The sequence below is a fragment of the Cyprinodon tularosa genome, unplaced genomic scaffold, assembly GCF_016077235.1.
Source record: "Cyprinodon tularosa strain WSP-4 unplaced genomic scaffold, ASM1607723v1 ctg279, whole genome shotgun sequence".
Classification (NCBI taxonomy): domain Eukaryota; kingdom Metazoa; phylum Chordata; class Actinopteri; order Cyprinodontiformes; family Cyprinodontidae; genus Cyprinodon; species Cyprinodon tularosa.
In genome coordinates, this window is record NW_024038984.1 from 954,484 (window position 1) to 975,928 (window position 21,445).

Sequence of the window (21,445 nt, forward strand, 5' to 3'; positions counted from 1 at the left end):
ACACTGCATGAGGAAGTAAAGAAAAAGTCCTTTGTTTCCACCTGTCAGGGACAACATTACCATTATCTGCTATAAATCAGATTTCCACAAATATCTCAAACTGGCTCTTACCAATGATAATGTTGTCTTCAGAAAAGGAAAAAAATGCAGGAAAGACTACAAGTTGTGTAGACTTTTTTTTTTTTTTTGAGTCAATATAATCAATGTTAATTGGACCTTTTCTTACAAATCCTCTGCTGGTTACGTAAAGTATGTGAACTGACCAGTTGCTGTAATATATGTCCAATACTTCTATGTAAGTGTTTGGGCTGTGGAAGGTGCAAGACTGTAGTTGAAGAGTTTCAGGGAAAAGAAAAGCATAAGACTGTAAAGAGGCTCCCAGTATGCAGGACTTCTAGCACCAATTTATGACTGCGAATTTTTTTTTTGTATATAATATAGAAAGCTTAAGCATTGCCCACTAATGCATCTAATAGTGAAGGAAGTGCAAGTCGATAATTCGCTTTTCCAAGCTGCACAAAAGCTGCTCAAAAAGATAGATACACACGAACAACTACTACAGAACTAACCAAAGTACAACAGCAACATTAAAAGCATTCCTTAATTTTCATTCTGTGTAAATGTTTAAGTGTTTGTTAATTATAAAAAGAAAACAAAATCAAATAGTGAATGGCAAACGTAGCCTTCTCTTTTCAGACATAGTGGTGTATCTTATATTTTGCAGCCTTCATCCCATAAACATACAGTACACGGTGCAAAATGTACAGTAATTCAAAATGAAACACATCTTTCAAAAGGGAAAGCAAAAGGGATGCATTGTTGTACAGGAATGCTAAATCAAAGCATGAATAGAATATTTGAATTCCCTACTACTGAGATATAACAGTTTACAATGGACATCTAAATGAGGGCATCCCTAAGTAGTTTGGGCTCAACGAGTGGTTGGATTTAAAGATTAAATTAAATTCTTTTCATTTTTTTTTCTTTCCTAATTTGACCTCTGAGATAATATTCACTGCAAACCAGAACTGGTTGCTTTATCAGCAGTTTTTAAACCTAGGAGACATATGAGGAATTTTAATCCAATGTACAATAAAAAAATAAAAGTTTTTAAATCAAACAAGACTCTGTGACTAGTTGGTGGCATTTTAAAACCGCATACTTGGCTCTTGCACTGTAAGATCTTTGACATGTAATGCAGGATAATGCTCAGACTCCCTCCTTAATGCTCGCACAGCATAGTCACATGCTCCTCATACATGATGGAATATCAATAAACTGACAGAGTTCTTCAATCTGCGGCCCTTCAACACTATTTGCCGCACCGCATCAGGCACGTCCTGGTCACCAAACATCTGTCATCGGCATGCAGCTCTGCGGAGGTCTGTGGCTCCCTGTGATCCCATCTCCTCCACGGCTGTCAAAAATAATAATCTATCTCTTCTTTGCCTCCTTTTATATTCCCTCTGAATATTTCGACTTGGCCTCCTCCTCCTCCACATGTCCCCTCTCGTCTTTTTGCATGCTTAAATACATAACTAGCAATTTGCCAATCTCTCCCGCTTTAATGCACGCACACATACACACACAGGCTCAGATAAGGCTTCCAGACCGCAAGAGCTGCGGCGGTGTATAATGACAGATAATTGGCTATTGTGGGTTTGCCCTCGGCTGCAGGAACCAATCAGAATGACAGCCACTTCTCCATGACTCGTGTGCACACATGTACTGGTGTACATTGTGTGTGTACACGCAGGCATAAGGACTGGCGCACGCTTGCTAACTGACTGTTTACAGCCTGTACCTGACAGCCCTCTGTATAATTTTATAGTCATTGCACTATTTATGTAAACACAGATAAGCTGTCCAATTATAGTTTGTGTTTTTTGCTGTAACCGCACATATCTGCATCTTTGCTGTACTATCTACAGATGCTTAGAGACCTTAGGTGGAGCTGCTCTGAGATTGAGAGTCTGTAGCTTTACAAAGTAAATGATTTTACACAAGCTTGTATGTTGTGTTCTTTGGCACTCATTTTAAAATCAGCATCCATGATTAATGGTCTGTCTTTTTGCCATTTGAAAAGAACCCACTGGCTCCAAACATCAGAAAATATGTCTTCTGTTGTGTTTCACACACTGACTCCATCATCAAAGACAACATTGCAGTGCCAGATAAAAAGGATGCCTCACTCTGATATTATTTTGCTTTTTTTTTTTTTTGTTCACTGCTTCTTGTTCCTTTATTGTGTCTTTGGTTTTGTTGTCACCACACAACCCCCCATTTTATTGTTGTTCTCACTGTTTGCACAGAATATCATTTCCGCTCTTTCAGTAGTGAGGAAAAAAGTAAACGAGCCTCTGCACACATGTGTAGCTGTGTTTGTGAGAGAGGATGTCTAGCTCTGTAAATATCATTTTATTTTTTATTTTTTGCCAATACTTCAATGCTACAATAAAAATGTGAGCTTTGGTGTGTGTTTGTGTGTGTGTGTTCACCCAGAAGGATGGGCTGTACACTTCCTCATAACAGCTTGCTCGATATTCCAAAATGCAATATACTTGGAGTGAAAAGAGCACGCTGGGTGTTCATCATCTACTCTCCGTTCTTAGCGTTCAATAAAAGACCTTCTTGAAGACCGCTCAGCTGCTATCTCACTTGTTACTGCTTCTTTTTTTTTAAGCAGTTTTTTTTTCTTTGTTTTGCTCTCTGTTACACCTGGGTGCAGAGTTGCACCTTCTTGCCAGGCAGCAGATTGGTCTCTCGTGCACGACATACTTTTTCTGTTATAATGAATATAAAAATATTACATATGCTCAAATGCAACGCCTTGCAGTAGCTGCCATAGCCCATGATATTTTTGACATTTTCTCAATCTTCAACAGACAAATTTTATTGGTATTTAATTAGATAAACAAACACAAGGTAATAGGTATTTGTGAAACAAAAGCAAAATGATACAATAATTTTGTATTGCTTTATAAACAAAGCTTGAGAAGTGTGGCCTGGACATTAACCCCTTCCTTTTATTTGGCACCACAAAATTTCAATAATATAAATGCTTGCACAATTTGTGGAAAATATCAACAAAATGATGCATTTTGCGGGAGAGATTGCCAATGCATTATACTTTAAACTTCGGCTGAAATGAGTTGGTAAGGTTAACCACAACTGAGGGTTTTAGCGCTTTGAAGTGGCCAATTCAAAAGATAAAAGGTCTTAACTATCACTTCTTATAGCTAATAAGTATAAGGTTCACATTTTAAGTTTAAAGCAAAACGTATACAAGAATGAAATCTGGTTTGAGAGAGAGCAAGACCTGAATAGGAGCAAAGAAGTTGTCCTTCGTTAGACTTCTAGTCAACAGCCTTTCCCATGACATTCCTCTGACTGTTCATGCAGGCCTTGTTAGCTGCATTAGGGTCTCCGTCTATGAAATTATGCTTGTAATTGTCCAGGTGCAACCAGGGAAGTTGCCATCCCGCTAACAAGCAGCCAAGTCGCTAATGGTTAGCAGCCAACTGTGGAAAACAAATGACTGGAGAACTGACAAGTGCCAGAACAGCGCCTAAAGGAAGGAAGGGATAATGAAGCATTTTGAGCATGAAACACATCTGTGCGTCTGCTGCAGTCGAAAATAAATCCATTTATGCCAACAAAGTGCTTTTTTTTTTTAAAGAAAGCTAAACAGTGAACTATTTCTGTTCTCAGTCTTGAAATGCTCTGCTTGCCTCCTGCCTGCGTTGTGGGTCTTCAGCGACAACAAAACGTTATGAAAAAGCTCTGATGTTTTGGAAATTGAAGTTTTATGTCAAAGAAATGTACTCTAGTCCTTACCTGCCAGCTCTTAGCTTTAGTCGCAAGTATCAACTAATTTGGATATGTACTAAATGAAGATACCAACACAGTACTACAGTTAATATCACTGCTCTTAACCCTACATAAGAACGTCACTTAGAAAATCCTAAACTATGACTTTAAAACTTCCACTGCAGCTCAGAGGAAAATAGTTTTCCTCTTCATTAATGTTTAGATTCCCCTATGTCTGGCAAGACCATTAGGGAGGCATATGATCTGCTGCTTGTTCTGCGGGGTCTGATGATGACTCAAACATAAAGTCACAGTCATAAAAAAAAAGTTATCATCAGCACTAAGAAAGAAAAGTACAGCAAGGGATCGTCTCTCTCTCTCACGGAGCTCTGGTCTCAGCATCAGCTCGGTTTGGGATTGCATGACAAAGCAGAAGAAAAACAGAGTCTGAATCCACAGAGGACCTGAAGCCAACTTCCGCACAAGCACCAATGAAATTTAATGTTTTTTTCTTTTGTTACAGCTTCAAATATTCATTACAATGGTTAGGAAAACATTTTTACTTAGTTCTTAAAACCTTATCACATGTGCACAAACTGTGTATGTGCTTGTGTTGTGTATGTGCATGTTATAAATCATTAATGTTCAAGGATTAACACGTTGGTGTCTATGTGAGTGTGTGTATTAGTGGGTGGCTCTTTGATTATCTGTGATGCTGAGATTAAAGGTAATTATTGAAATGTCACGGCTTTAATGGGCCACTCCTCTGTAGCTCGCTACAGACAGAACTTTAACCTTCACAGCCATGAAACCAGAGCCTTCTCACTGAGAAATTCTGCCTTGCACCTATTCATTAATTTTTTCCCCGCTATAGCATCTAATTTTACTCTACTTATCCCACTTTGGAAGTTTATAAACAAAAGCACCTTTAAATGCAGAGTTCTTGACCAATTGCATGTCTGTTAACATCCTTACACAATATACTTCAACACATTTGATACTTGTACAATAGATGGGGGTAAAAGTCACAAATCTGAATGTATTGTTGACCCATGTGGTTGCATGGATTTTACTATTTCAGTTTGCAACCTTGCATCATTACATTATTGGGTTTCTTTAATTGGTAAAGGAATTTTCTTCTCAAGCAGTCTGCAAAGGTCTGAAAAAAAAAAATGCAGTAGAAGGCAGCCAACTAAATACATTTAAATTTCATGTCATTTATATTAATGCCATGATAAATGAAACAAAAATATAATAAATAAACTATATTAAGGAATTACATCATAACAGGGCTTTTCTCGTCATGTAGTTTCAGGAAAACTTGCTTCCATGCTGCTATGTTTCTTTGTTGTTTTGTCCTTTGAGCCAAAAGGCCCAGAGAGGTTAACAGCCAACTAAAATAGCAATTACTTGTCCTCCTGACATTCACCAAGCAAGAGTACAGGCAATAAAAACAGCATTTTTTTTATGATTACATTATTTCAGAAATCTTGTGAGAATGAGGTAGAAGAGGAAATACAGAGAAGCTTAATTTTCCACAACATAATGTACTGGTTCACTTTTGTTAAAACAAGTTGTTGAAATTGTTTTTTCTTTTTCTTCTTGGTAAAATGAAGATGTAGATTTCTGACATATGCAAATTAGGAGGAAGTCAACAGAAATGTTATCTTAGTGCAATATATGAGAGATTCAACAAATTGACACCCATGGCCCATGGGGAACTTTAAAAGCACTTTTTTGTTAATGTCAACTTATTTATCATCTTTATTGCATAAAACAGCATAAGTTTATCTAAGAGCTATACAAATTAAGTGAATTGATCAATTAAATAAAGAAATAAAGAAACACAAAAACTGGTAAAGCTGATATGAAATGGAGTATTGTAAAATAATCAGTTTAAGAGACTTTCAATCTCAGCTAAAACCAGCCGCTATGGACAGATTAAGCACTTAGCCTGGTTGTGCTGGAGGTTTCTTCCTGTTAAAAGGGAGTTTTTCCTCTCCACTATCGCTACAAGCATGCTTAGTGTGAGGGATGAATGAGTCGATGCAATCAGTTGGTTTTCCTTAGATAGAAAACTTTGAATCAATTTGATTGTAAGATCTGGTTGAACTGTAAAGTGCCTTGAGATGACATGTGTTGTGAATTGGCGCTATATAAATAAACTGAATTGAACTGAACTAAACTTCAAACTTTAAAATAAAAAAAATTTGTTCAATAGAATGCCAATAGGGAGAATAAAGAACCACAAATACAATATGTGCTCTTTGTTTTTTTGTACTTGCTTTTAGCTAAAAGTCTGACTGCTTCATTTGGGGCAGTTTTGAAGTGATGCAGATGGGTTTTAATAAAAACAATAAACAAAACTATATATTATTCTAGCCATGAGTCACCTTTCAAGGTCTTTGCCCTGGACGTCACCTTGGCAATGATTTACTTGGAGAAGGTTTGCTTTTGCTACTGCATTTTAACTAATAAAAAGAGCAGAGAGTTGTGAGCCCATTCTCTAATGAAGCTGTGATGAAAATTGTGAAAATTATGAACACAAAGACTATTTCATAAATATGACCAAATTTGCCATTTCTGCTTCGGTTGTCATTAGATTGTTACTATTATGTGCACAGGCCTCGCTGCATTCCTCCTAAAATAGCCTTCTTCATTGGAGTGAGCTATGCAGCGGCTGTACAAGTCTCTCAGCTCTCTCAACATAACCAGTGTTGTTCAAACCATCATGGTTTAATTGCACTACTTTCATACAGCTGTTGAAATACCATTCAACTCAGCCTCTATGAGTCTGTTTGCAGTTATTTAGGCTACAACAATCTCATTTGACATTAAAATTCACCTCAAGCTATTGCTACACATGTTTTAAGCCAGTTATCACTTTGAAAGCCTGCTGTTTAAGTCAAACATTCATAGTCTTCATCTTAAGCTTCTGTGGGACTGGATCGCTCAGCAGAGTCTCAGAAGAGATTCCCAGACATCCAGACACCTCTTAAAGGTTTACTGGGGGAAGCCAAAGGAGTTTCAGGCCTGGACCTCCTCTTGGTGTGGAACACCTCCAGAGGTTGGCATTCAGGGTTGATCCTGGAAAGATGTTCCCGTCACCTCAGCTGATTCTTCTCTACTCAAAGCCTCTCCTGGATGATCGTTCTTCTCATCCTTTCTTTAAGGAAGAGCCTATCCACTCTGTGGATGAAACTCATTTCGGTTGCATATATCCGAGATCTTCTTTCAGTAAGAACCGAGATTTCATGACCAATGGTGAGAGTAGGAACACTAACAGACCATTAAAACCAAGAGCTTTGTCTTTTGGTTCAGCTCTCTTTTCACAAAAATAGACCAGTGAGACGTCCACTTTAAGGCTGCGGCTGCACAGAGATGTCTGTTGGCCTAAGTTGAAGAGGGAAAGCCACCTTTTTCCGGTCAAGAACCAAGGACTCAGACTTAGAGGGGCTGATCTTCATCCAGGCTACTTTAAATTCTTCTACTGCACACAGCTGAACTTCGGATTTTGCCTGCAAAAAACAGAGAGGAAATCCGCTGGTCCCCAAACCAAACCACCTCGAGCACTTGCCTATGCCTAGAAATATTTTCCATAAAGGTTATGAACAGAACCATTGACAGTGAGCAGACCTGCTGGAGTCCAACTTGCTACAGGAACAGGTCTTACTTCATATCTACAACGTAGACCAGACCTTTTTGAATTGAAACACTTCCAAAAGAGGTTTTGGATATAATTTGGTGCTTATCTCAGTTGTACTGTGAAAAAAATCGCTCAGCCTACCCCTAAAAAGCTATTATAAGGTCTGTGAGCCACATTAGTTTCTTTGGGCAAGTAAACACGTAATCAGACTTGAATTAAGCAGAAATGTGTATACATGCTCCTTCAGTCGGACACAAGAGAGGATCTAACAAAGAATACAAATGACCCAGAAATATTTTGTAGTACGATAGATGGTTATTTGGATCTAGGTCAGTAAATAATCCGGAAACCAGACAGAGAGACAGAAAGTAAAATGAAAAGAGAAGTAAAGGACAGCAGAGGATTCAGACGCATGAACTACAAGGTAAACATGTCAAACATGTTGATGTTTATGCTGCATTTCTATGATTTTCTATTCAAAAATATTGTCATAGAAAAAGTGTGAAACTCTTAAGCAGATTTGTGAAAACCTTTTAGTTGAGCACTGAAACTGTTTACCTATTATTTTTTCTGACATTTCAAGATTTTTTATTTTTTTTTGGTCAGGGGATTACTGTAGGACATTTATGTTCCACAGAGGCATTAAACTCACCAAACTCATCAGTTGTGTAAGCTGTTTTTTTTAACAGCTGCAGGTCAAAATGTACTCAAAGTTCCCCAATTTGTATCCAGTATTCACTTTAATGTACACTCACCGGCCACTTTATTAGGTACCCCATGCTAGTAACGGGTTGGAACGCCTTTTGCCTTCAGAACTGCCTCAATTCTTCGTGGCATAGATTCAACAAGGTGCTGGAAGCATTCCTCAGGGAGTTTGGTCCATATTGACATGATGGCATCACACAGTTGCCGCAGATTTGTTGGGCACATCCATGATGCGAATCTCCCGTTCCACCACATCCCAAAGATGCTCTATTGGATTGAGATCTGGTGACTGTGGAGGCCATTTGAGTACAGTGAACTCATTGTCATGTTCAAGAAACCAGCCTGAGATGATTCCAGCTTTATGACATGGCGCATTATCCTGCTGAAAGTAGCCATCAGAAGTTGGGTACATTGTGGTCATAAAGGGATGGACATGGTCAGCAACAATACTCAGGTAGGCTGTGGCGTTGCAACGATGCCAAGGGGCCCAAAGAAAGCCAAGAAAATATTCCTCACACCATGACACCACCACCACCAGCCTGAACCGTTGATACAAGGCAGGATGGATCCATGCTTTCATGTTGTAGACACCAAATTCTGACCCTACTATCCGAATGTCGCAGCAGAAATCGAGACTCATCAGACCAGGCAACGTTTTTCCAATCTGCTATTGTCCAATTTCGATGAGCTGGTGCAAATTGTAGCCTCAGTTTCCTGTTCTTAGCTGAAAGGAGTGGCACCTGGTGTGGTCTTCTGCTGCTGTAGCCCATCTGCCTCAAAGTTCGACGTACTTTGCGTTCAGAGATGCTCTTCTGCCCACCTTGGTTGTAACGGGTGGTTATTTGAGTCACTGTTGCCCTTCTATCAGCTCGAACCAGTCTGGCCATTCTCATCTGACCTCTGGCATCAACAAGGCATTTCCGCCTACAGAACTGCCGCTCACTGGATGTTTTTTCTTTTTCGGACCATTCTCTGTAAACCCTAGAGATGGTTGTGCGTGAAAATCCCAGTAGATCAGCAGTTTCTGAAATACTCAGACCGGCCCTTCTGGCACCAACAATCATGCCACGTTCAAAGTCACTCAAATCACCTTTCTTCCCCATACTGATGCTCGGTTTGAACTGCAGTAGATTGTCTTGACCATGTCTAAATGCACTGAGTTGCCGCCATATGATTGGCTGCTTAGAAATTAAGTGTTAACGAGCAGTTGGACAGGTGTACCTAAAAAAGTGGCCGGTGAGTGTATGTGCCGAGAAGACCTGCTGAGTTTCTTGCCTTGCAGCTATTAAGGGGATTATTATAACCTCCATCTCTCATGATAAACTTTATTTAATATTAAAACTGGCCACATTTTATGCCTACATCAGAAAATTTTACAAATAATTTTACATAACTAAACTAAACCCAATTCACACCTTAGCCCTAAACCTCACCATTCGTAAAAAAACAAAGTCCTCGCCTTAAATCGATCAGTCCTCAATTTGTGTGGCAAAGTGTTCAAAAGAAAGCTATAATAAGTCCTATTTGCATTTATCTCAAGCCGTATTGTACCTATTACCTATGTGGAGCAAGAGGGATATAAGACAGAGATTTAACTTTTATCCCTTCATTTAAACACCAGTGTAGCAGAAAAATAACTTCACTCAATATACATCATTGTAAAACATGGAAGTAGCTGCATCATCCCTATGTTGGGGTTAAAGCGAAAAATAAAAAAAAGCCCAGAAAGTTAAAATCTGAGCATTTCAACTTAAGACTTGTACAGAGGTTTACCTTCAATACACAAAGCCTTTAGCCAAACAATCAGGGTTATATTGTTATTGGGTAGAGGAGCCATTTTAAAGTCTCTACCTGAATTCGACCAAGAGCTTGTTGCATCTCACTGATCACAGACGGTCTCCACTCAGTCTGGGTGAACTTAAATTATTATAACAAAGCAGATAAAAAAAATTAAAAAAAACGGTTATTTTTGTGGACTTGGAAAATGAAAGATATTTTCAGTGCTGAAGGTGTTTTGCTGCAAGCCTGAATCTTATTATCTTTTTAAAATTCAGTTTAGCACATGGTCCGATTTGCTTATCACTTTCCTCACTCTATACTTTATTGAGTTTCCTTTGCGCTTCTCATGCTGTATATTATCCTGGAGTTGTGCCTACTGTTTCTTCATCAAAGTGTCTGATTTCTTTAGTTGTCTCCCATTTCTATCCCCAGCCATACTGTAGGTTTATTAAAATTTCTGTTTTTAACTCTTCACTATATTTATGACTGTAATGTATAAGGATTTGCAGAACAATGTTCAGCTGTTGAAAGATAAAAGTTTCTGTAAATGTACCTGCTCCTGTACTTCAGCAGAAGATACTTCACTGTCACACACAACAATCAGTTCTCAATGAAAACAGTGAATATTAAACTTAAACTGCATTAACAGCTAAACCAAAGAAACTGCAGCCTATATTCTTCATGGACAGTCATGCTCACTTACTGTCTATTTTAGCTGTAATTATTTATTTATTAAGCATTTTATGTATAGCTGACTGCTACAGTGTCGGTTGATAAATGAATGTGACTGCAGCTGGTCAGACTGGCGCTATTAAAGCTACCAACACACAAATGTTACTTTATGTACCTCTCTCAGAAGGCTAAATTGAACATTGAAGCATATAATGTGTTTTGGCCACATCTTCAGGTGGCGTCAGATCATACAAAGGAAGTAAGAGGTTTTTATGAAAAGTCTGATTTACAGAAATCTGCCTGACTTTTTGTGTGGTACACCTAAAACCGTAGACATGTACCAGATTTTTTTATGTCTGCATGAAAGACATTAAGCAACACAAAGAATCTAACAATCAACTGTTTAAACAGGTTGATGCTAATTGCCAGTCAACTGGCATAAAGCAGATTCACACATTCTTTTTTTTCACCTCGGATTAGTGTTCTAATGGTGTGATAATGTGGCTTTTCTGAAAAGAAATATGCTTATTGATTTTCAGAGAGAAACTGAAAAAGAAAATACATAAAAAATACTTTGGTTGTCATACTGTGAGAATATCATACTGGCCTACAGTACGCCTTATATCTCCTTTGTAGAGGATAACAAAAACTATTTTTTTTTTTATCTAAAGTGGGGTCCACAAGTGTCTGAGGTGGACTTATTAGTGGTGAATAAGGCCTCGTTAATAAGGCCTAGGGGACAGGCTTCCTCACACTACATGATTTTTAAAAACTCAACTGCTGTTCAATCAATATAGACTTTACATACCATGTAGCAGCTTATTTATCAAATGCTCAATGTGGCTTTCTGGTTCTCCCTGAGTCCTTTTTCTGTTTTGTTTTTTTTTTCACTCTGTATTACTTTCTATTTTGCTTCTTCTCCTCTGTTTCCATTAAACTATAATGGCTGTAAGGAAAATATGATTGGTGCTAAAGCACAACGTTAGTCATGCGAAATATGTACTTCCTTGGCCTAACAGTGTAAAATTACTAATAACATTATTGTGTCTCGTTGCAAGCATGGGTATTTCAGCATGGGAAATTTTAGAAATCATTTGAACAGAAAATTTTAGCTAAAAAAAATCAAGGTTTTAACAAAATCTGGTTTGCTGTGACATAATCTCCGACAGCTCATTTCACTTTGCAGAAATCAGCAATATCCGCATCCAGAGAGTCATTGTGTTGGGGGAGGAGGACCAAGTGCTTGTATCAGTTAAAGTCACAGTTTCATTGTAAACTTTAAAATGCTGTGTAATTTTAGTTTTATAATGACAAGTTATATCTGTTGAAATCAAAAAACAGTATTTCTATGCCTATTATTACATGTGGGTAGACTACCAAAAAATAGTTAAGTAAAAGCTTTACCATTTCTACATATTTCTACTCGAGTAAAAGTACTTAAAAACATCAAAGATACATGAATGTTTTACTGGTTAAAATAATGTAATCAGACAGACCATAATGTTAATTTATTTGGAAATCTCTGTTTTATTTTCTAGACTAAATTAAAGTAGTTAATACCAATAAAAAAAAAAACTTATCATTTTTTTAAAACACAAAATATTAAACTATGTATACACTGCAAAAACAATCTTGAAATAAGTCCATTTGAGCAGATTAACGAGTATTTTCACTCTTAAAATAAGATAATGAGACAATATGCACTTGAAATGACACAATGGAAAGTCAATGACTCAAAATCAGCTGTTACCTGGGATAGAACACTTTTAACCAATATATCCGTATGAATTATTTGAATTGTCTATGTTGTTGCCTTGAAACTGAAATGAATTAGGAAACATAAAAAAAAAAAAGATTGTGTATAAAAGTGAATAAAAACGAAATTCCGTTTTGTATGCAATCTGTATACAAAAGGACAATAAACGCTGTCCAAGTCAGAAGAGAAAACAGACATTAGTGAATCTTTAACTGTCTTTCTGGTGCATTTAAGGTTAAATATGTTCTTTCTTTTGTAGTTTCTCATGTTGGGTTAAATGATAAGGACTCTGCTCAAAGGTAGCAATACTTAGGCTAATGATAAACTGAGTACATTTTGTTAAAAAGTAACTAAATGTTACTGAGTGAATGTAACTACTTAAAACCCACCCATTCTTACAAACCTGAAACTGAGGCAAGTGATTCTTTTAGGATTTTTTAATTCCCTACTTAACTGAACCCTGTTAACTCTGGTAACTGTTATATACCCAAAACGATTCTTAAAAAAGGTTTTGCACTTTATCTCAAAGAAATTATGCATTTGTTGAAAATGCCACTCTCAAATCTGAACCATGACAGTTTACCTTTTTTTTTTTTTTTTTTATTAAATCCTCTCCCCAAGAAACAGAAAAGTGCTGGCCTTAATAGCAATAAATATTCAGGCAATATCATGGGCTTATCAAGGAGCTGCTGCTCACTGAAGATAAGATCATCTTGTCTCCGCAGATAAATTGCGTCTGTGATTACAGCATCTTCTAATCTTCAAACCCTCTCAGCGTTATACCAGATAGCCTGTTGCCAAAATTCAGCAGAGATTTAACTGCAAACTTAGTTTAATATACAAGATAATTGAGAAATTTAAAGAAGTTTAAATTGAAATACTGTGATATGCTCAGATATCCATCCTTCAATCTATTTTCCATCACGCTTTATCCCTACTGGGGTCGCGAGGGGTGCCGGTGCCTATCTCCAACTGTCTATGGGCGAGAGACGGGGTACACCCTGGACAGGTTGCCAGTCCATCACAGGGCAGGAGGTCAAATATGTGGTTTCATTTCTATTTACGAATGGATTTATTTGACCACTGCAGGATTATGAAAAATGAAACTTAATAAAAATGAGAACACTTCAGCCTCCTATCCATGCATATTAAAGCCCTAGAAAGGGGATGGCACAGCCTGGACTGCCCCCAGGATCACTTCTCAGGCATTTTTTTTACCGTCTGCATCTTTAAATCTGCACCAGCTTGCCTTTATCCAACACTCTGGAGGACTCAGCAGCTACCTTACAGAGTCAGAGACACTCACACAAACGCGCACACACATGTACACTTACACACATACCAGGCTGGAAATTACTGGAGCGAGAGAGAGCGAGAGAGAGAGAGAGGCAGAGAGAGCAGTTGATTGGGAGAGAAAGGGAGGCAGGGATAGTGAGAGATCGAAACAGACGCACGGTGGATTATTTGGGCTGTAGCCACGGTGGATGTTTTGCAGGCAGACGGAGGACAGAGCAAGCTTGGAGCTGCCACACTGAGAGCTTTATTTCATTTTCTTTGTTTCCAGCGACGGTTTCCGTGCAGGATATTGATATGGTGAGTGAGCGTCTTGAGATTTTGTCTGCAGCATCTGTTAGTGTTTTGCATGCACAGCAGCCTTAACTTCTTCTGACAATACATCCCCTGGAAAATAGGCAATTTGCACTTACAGTATTGACTCTGTCCTGGTAGGAGTGATTGAGTGACACCTAACATTTGCTCTGTTGCTGATTAGTTGTTTAATGAGTGTTTCAAGTAGCCGCTGTGGGATTTCATAGGGAATCTCTTATACACTCCGTGTGGTAGTTGTGAGTTTATTCAGATCTCAGTTTTAGCCTGATCCACATTTAATTTAATCTTTCATTTAACATGTTCTTCTCCCATTTTATTAAATCATAGCCTTAGATTAAGAATACCATGTCTGTTAATGTTGATGTTCATCGTGATATATTGGTGTATAGAAAAGTATTACCCAAAAAAATGTCATTATATTTCTATCAAACACGGTAAGAGATTAGTATAGCACTTCTTATAGCTTCAAGGCAGCTCTATAGAGATGATTTTAATGTTGATGAGAGATTAAGGATGCTCTAAACAGCTTCCTTTCCTCTGGGATTGCCGATCCCCGCTCAAGACCTGCACAGAGGTATTTTCTCATGACTGGACCCCTGCTCCTGGCATATCCCTTAAACCGTTAAATGGTGCTTTCACAGATTGAGCAGCCAGGGGCTTCGTGCTTCACTGTGCATTGATATGTGGGGGACTCTAATCTATTTAAACATATATTTGTTGTTTAAAGAGGATTTTGATTATAGCTGTTACTGGATATCCAGAGGACTCTATAATCACTGTTCTTTTCTGCATTATTCAATGATTTCTTTCTGTTCTGCTGCAGTTCCTGTCTCTTTATGCCACTGCTGTAACTCAGTGGCCGTAATGTGCTGTAACATGCTGATAACTGTGGGTTTGACAGCAGTCAGCAGTCTTGTTCAAACGCTGTCTATGTAGCGTCCGTTACAGACCTCTGCTGGTGTATAGATCAATCACACATGCCCTCTTATAGCAGATAGGTTTGAGTCTAAGAGAATGAGACACATGAATTGGAGAAAAAAAAAAACATGATAATGAAGCAGGTCTCACATTCCACATGTCTGCTCCAGCAAGGACTTAATTTCACAGTAGATTTGGCTGTAACCTGCTCTGTCGAAGGTGTTTGTAAAGTTTAAAAAATGAAGGATGCTTAAGAAATACCCGATTATCAATTTAGGTCTCTAAATGGAGTGTAGCAAAGTTATGGTTTAACGGATAAAATAACTCACAGTATTGGTTTCATAAGAACAAGACAAACCTTTAGAAAAGATGCACCCAATAGTTGAAGGATTTAAAAGACTATTCCTATATATGCGTCAAGGCATACAGCCTATTATTAATATCAAAGCAAACAATTTAGATAAATTTTATGGATATATCAAGCAATTTCAAATAGTTTAATTGGTGAAACTATGGATTATAGAAATATTTTAGAAAACAATGGAATACATTCTTTTTGTTTCCAGAAATACAGTGAAGGTTTAACAAATCAGTGTTTTCAAAGAATCTGTAAAAATTTCATAATATTCTACTCCAAGTTTGAACAGTTGATACATTATTGTGCCTGCCTTATTTTGAAGTGAACTTTATGCCAAAATAGCACAACAGACACACTCTTTGTGATAGGCTTGCTAACAGAGACATTCTTTGTCACTCTTAAAGTGTGTTCAGTATGACCTCCATTCAGTTTTGATAGATCCTGTTTAGATGTGACCAGTCTAAGTGTTTTTAATATACACGCAGACAGGGAGACTCAGACTGAGAAGATTTATAAATGGACTTTGTTTTGAAGTATTATCCTGGAGTCTGGTATGAAGATATGCATAGAAGTAATGAAGGATGAAAATAAGGGGATGAGTGTCGATCAGTTGGGTAGATAATACATTTTTGACGAAAGTCTGACTGTTATTGTAATCTACAGTTTGCATCTCTGTTTCTAAAAGTATATTACATTAAACTGAGGTGGGGGGACCACTTATCTTTTAAGTTTGTCTGTTTTACTTAATGAAAGTATGGAGTGAGTATTTACAGACAGAGAGCACGGACCACAGCTGTAGCTGCAGTGTATATCTTTTACTATTAATGGATAAGCTTGGTGTACAGTATTAGCGCTCACGATCCAATTTGTCGTTGTTCAAAGAATTTTTCATGTTTGTTGTAGCTAGATAATACTGACTCATTTAAATGAAAGTTTGAAAAAAATACATAAAAACATTTTACTTTCTTTAGAGTAGAAGTCCTTCTTTGAATCAGTCAAACGTTTGAAAGCAGTTGTTTTCTTTAAATGCTGAATTAATTATTCTGTTAAAAATAGGAAATTTTTCGAGGATTAAATTAAGGTTAAGGATAATCTGTAACATAAATGTGTTATAACCAGAGAGGAGGGTTTGAACAAGAGCATTTGAGACTTAAAGGTATAGTGGAAGATGTTGTTTTTCCAGGTGGATCTTCCAAATAATTTGTTCTCCTAATTGTCAATCATTCCGGTGATATTTTTACATAAGCCCGTCCTAAGTGCTCTTCCCCATTTTCACTTACCTGTGGTGAGTCTGACATAGTGGAAAAATTGCAAATCTTCTTGTGGAAAGTAAGCTTGTATGAGTGATGCAAACAGCAACTTTTAAACAGAGCGTGCACGAGGAGAAATGGGCTCTTGCATGCCTATAATAGGCGGTCCCTCTCGGGAGCGGGTACAGGGTTGTACATATGCATTTTTTTTTTTTTTTTTTTAGTGGAGAGGATGGATCTTTTTAAAAATCAGCCGAAGTTCTCCATTATACCTTAAAGAATTAACTTGAACAAAAAAACAAAAACAAAAAAAAATTTTTAAATGTTTTATCAGATGGGGTCCAGATGAAAATAAATCCCAGCTTCACTGTCCCTTCACAGCGGCTAGCATTTAGCCACTCACAGTAAAGTGCTTAAAAATGGTTTTCTCCATCTCTGTTTTCTTCTTTTTCTTGAAAAATGTCATGGGCTGAACATTTTCTAGGGGATGAAAGCTTATTTATCGGATTTCTGGCCAAGTGTTTTTAAACCAGCTCCACAAAATTCTTTATTTACCTACTGAACACAAATATTGTTAACACAACTTTACAATTATGTAAGACTTATTGTCTTACATTAAAATAAAAGTCTTATCAACCCATGCCATCTTAATAACAGTTTTCTGATTTAATTTGTCTGAAATATAAATAAAGTTGTCTATTTCAAAAAATCAACTGGAGAACTACATGTGTTTTGGTAACAAAATTTAAAAAAAAGCATTTTTCTGTTGAATAGAAGAATGCCTTTGCTGCTGTCTGTAGGTCTTCTTGGCACATTAGGGATTTTGACCTTAAGTTGTTTTATGACTGCATCTACTGTACTCAGGTCAGAGGTGCCTCCCCACATGCCATGTATGAGGATCAGCAAGTCCTCCCTTGACCGATATTTCACAGTATCTCTGTGGAGCGGGCTTATGTGCCTCTGTATGCACATGCACTTGTGTGCCACTGCAGATGTTCCACCTCTCAGAGAGATTAGGTTTCACGAGATATGATGGATGCCAGTGTCTGCAGAGCCAGCTGTGAGTGAAAGCATGTCTGTTTGTCAGTGCAAACACACAGAACCAGGAGTGGGACCATGTATGTCTGAAACAGTCCAAATCATTGCTCGGAGGGCTGGGTCAGGTGGTGAATCGGAAAGAGGTGGCATTAAGGTCAGGGATGTTTTGAGTTGGATGGGTAATTATAGCAACAGAGCCTTTGGTTCCCACAAAGCAGCTCAGCCCAAACCAGGCAGGCTGGAGCATTCCAACAGGGCCAGGCTGCTGCTGTCAGGTCAGCACATCTTGCCAATAACAAGAAACCCGTCCAAGAAAGGTAACAGACCTTAGTTTTTGCCCGAGTGGGTATGTGAGCAGAGATAAATTGTTGGGCATATTCCCATGAGTCAAAAAGTAGATAAAGAGCCTTTTTTTGCAAGGAAGCTTCGTAGGGAAAATGAGCAACTACAGTAAGGGTAAAAGGCTCATGCCTCGACTGCAGTCCGCCCGCTCCCAGCTGTGTCGCCGCAAGCAGAGATGATGGAAGGGTGCAGAGAGCAGTGAAGGAAAAGGAAGAAAAGCTAAGACACATAAATGCTATTGATTCCTCTGGCAGTTGGAGGGGACTGCCTCCATCTTCATCTTCCTCCTGCTGATTCCCAGAGACTTGGCATCCTTTTTCTGGTTCTGATGTCTAGATTGCTCCCTGATCTCACTTTCAATGTACTTCTTGACCATCCCAGCCTAAACCAACATTTATTGATTGATTTATTTCTCATTTGCTTTCTCCCTACGTAATCTATCAGGTTATATTACTCCTCTCTTTGAGCCTATTTCTGCTTTTGTTTTTTTTCCTCACCTCTCAATAGATTTTGTTTCTTTTTCATACATTTGCCTTTAACACAAGCCCCTCTTCATCTATGGAAATGACCACATACAGCAGAAAGATATTAGAATTTGATATTCGGACTTTACTCATTTAGTGTCCTCAACTCTGCCAGGTTTGTTTTCTCTGGTTGTGTCCTCTCTTTTTTTTCCTTCCTTTTTGGTTTTACTCTGGCTTTCTTTTCCCCTAAACAAAATAGTTTTGTTGTATCTTTTTTAAACAAGCCGTCTATTGAGAAAACACAGTTTAGAAGGGAGAGGTAAATATATATTGTGTTGCTAAGGGAGCTTTAAAGAGTTTCTGATTCTTATTCCAGATTCAAACTGGCGTCAGATTTCCATCAGGCATGAGCCAGTTACCCGTAACAAGCAATGCCAACGCTTTAAAAAAGTTACTCTTAAAACCACTAAAAGATTCCATCACATAGTCTACAGTGTATTCCTTTTAAGGAGATGCTAAACAAAGCAATGGAGTAAATCTATCCTTTTTCCATCATGCTTATTCAGGCAGGGGTCGTGAGGGGTGCTGGTGCCTAATGCAGGGCAACACAGAGACAAACAGAACAAACCACCATTCAATCATATACTCACATCTACTGTAAGAAGAATTTAGAGAAGCCAATTAACCTAAAGCCTTGCATACACTCTGGGATTTTATTGCAATCATTGCATGAAGCTACAGCTCACACTGTAGGGTTTTGTCGTACAGTGTGAGTTCAAAGCTCACGATGTATGTTCTCACACTGTGCGGCCCGACGCTCTGATGCAATCTACCTGCTCACACTTTATGTCTAAAAACCATGTCGGACTCAGCTCCCCAGTGAGATGGTGCTACTCAGACTCCTCTATCCGGAAGCAAAATTAGTAGAAGAGGAATATGAAGCTCAGTAAAGAGAAACACGCTGCCTCAGCAATTTGTACAATTTTGTGCTGAAAGCCCTAAGAAGAAAAGGCGATGATGTATTTGGACAAAGACCTAGTTGAGCAAACGTGGCTACGACGGTTTGTCACTTTTATAGAAAGAACTCCATTTCGCTCACAGCCCCGTCAAGCTTTTGTATTTTTATCTGAGAGGAAGAAGAAGAAGAAGAATCCTTGTTTGCTCACTGAGCTATTTGCCCGCGACGGTCGACTGAAAATCAAACATGTTTCATTTTTCTGCCAACTTCACTATTCCTGATCGAGAGGTCGTCGTGAGAGGCTGATCACCCCTAGTTACCCCCTGTACACTACACAACGCAGGATCAGGCTGAAAGTCGGCACGATCGGAAAATTCTTGCACGACAGGAAAGTCGGCTCGAAAAGGGCAACAAATCACACAGTGTATGCATGGCTTAACAGTCATGGTTTTTTGGATTGTTGAAGGAAGCAAGAGTAGCCGGAGAGAACCCTGGCATGCACAGGGAGAATATGCAAACTCCCTGCAGAAAGACCCCATGCCAGGAAGGAAACCCGGCATGCAGCGTTGCTATCCACTGCAGCACTGTGCCGCCCACTTATAGTAAATGTATAGCAGAACATTTTATCTATGCAATAACCACTAGGGATAAGTTAACCTAAAATTTCATCTGAAATTGACTTTTACAGTAATGATACATGTGAAAATGGAAATCATGTAAAACCTGCCCTTCTTTTTGACAATAATCTACTGCTGCCATGCCTTTATGTCCTCCAGACTCTACTACTGTAATATCCTCTCTTTGGGAGTGCAACCATTAATCTTCTGAAACTCTAATATATCCAGAGCTCTTCTGTTTGGCTCCTGATTAGAGTATCAAAACATGAGCATGTGGCACCCTTTCCATACTCACTCCACTGAATCTCCATTACTGCAAGAACTGAATAAAACATACCCCTTCTCACCCACCAGTCAATAGGGCTAATGCATTTACCCAGGCTTTTATGTTACTATTTCTTTGCTTTTGTAGCAATTTGAGGATCTACTCTAATCATGTGAACTGCATAATGAATATGCATTCTTGTTGTTATATCATTATTACTAAGGCATATTGTTAGAACCTCAAAAACAAACACTGATCATCTAATTTGATATTTCAGAAAACCAGTTTCATAAAAATTCGCAATTGTACTGCTTAATAGCACACCGAATATATGTAATCATATTTTTGAAATATGTTATTTATCGTTCTCATGGAACTAGCAGTGTTTCTCATCTTTTTTAAGTGGTGTAGCAACAGAAAAAATCCATACTGGACATCTATATCTATACTGTACATACTATATTGTAGCATCCAATCATAATTTTATCACCAGGCTGGTTTTGAAAAGTTGAAAAATTCAGTTGCATGAGAGCCTCAACTCTCGCAGCACATGTGCTCCACTGCCAACAAAAAAATCATTCAACAGAAATACCATGGCAATGAACCAGTTATGAACTCATTTACTTTGCCCAGTGTAGATCCCTCACTCACCACAGGATGTTGGATGCTTAAAACTAAAAGCAAAGCCTCCTGCATGGCCTACTTTCTACATATATCTGCTAATGAGTACCTAAACACCTATGCCAGTCAAATAGCGCTAAATTTTAAGGATGTAAGTGGATCCTTTCTTCGATGCAAATTTTAAATTCACTTAATGATTTAATTGCTCAAGCACACCACATGGCATAGCATGAGAGCCATAGGAGTATCTCAGTTCTTGATGCAGAACATGGCGAATCCCACACCTCCTATTGTTCTAAGAACGAATTTTTTACAAATGATTAATAAATGGTGAGTTGTTTATTCATCCTTTATTAGTAATTGTACATTCTGCATTTGTATTATATATTTTTTTATTTAATCTTTGAATAAAATATTTTAACCACTTTTAATGATAACCTTTTGATGAATATTATAACTTTAATAGTAAGTTTCCAATATTTAATTTCTAATAGCGCTGCAGGATCAGGATGTGTTTGTGCTATAAGGAGCTAACGAGAATAGAGGGAAGAGGACAGAGAGTGACATACGGGGTTTGTGGTCCAGAGAATCCCCTTCACAGCACCCCCCTCGACCCCAGCTCCGCTTCGTGGCAGAGC

General features: G+C 38.2%; 1 protein-coding gene across 19 annotated transcripts in view; it reads left to right on the plus strand.

The window, feature by feature from the left end:
• LOC119786788 (receptor-type tyrosine-protein phosphatase delta-like) overlaps nucleotides 1-21,445 on the plus strand; it is a 295,024-nt gene that overhangs the window by 136,095 nt on the left and 137,484 nt on the right. Inside the window, exon 1 of one of the 19 annotated variants that reach the window (XM_038290330.1) lies at nucleotides 13,702-13,961. The exons of the other annotated variants lie outside the window; for them this stretch is intronic. The gene's annotated coding sequence lies outside the window, so the exon portion shown is untranslated. Of the gene's footprint in view, nucleotides 1-13,701; nucleotides 13,962-21,445 lie in introns of those variants that run through there. 19 annotated transcript variants of the gene reach the window in all.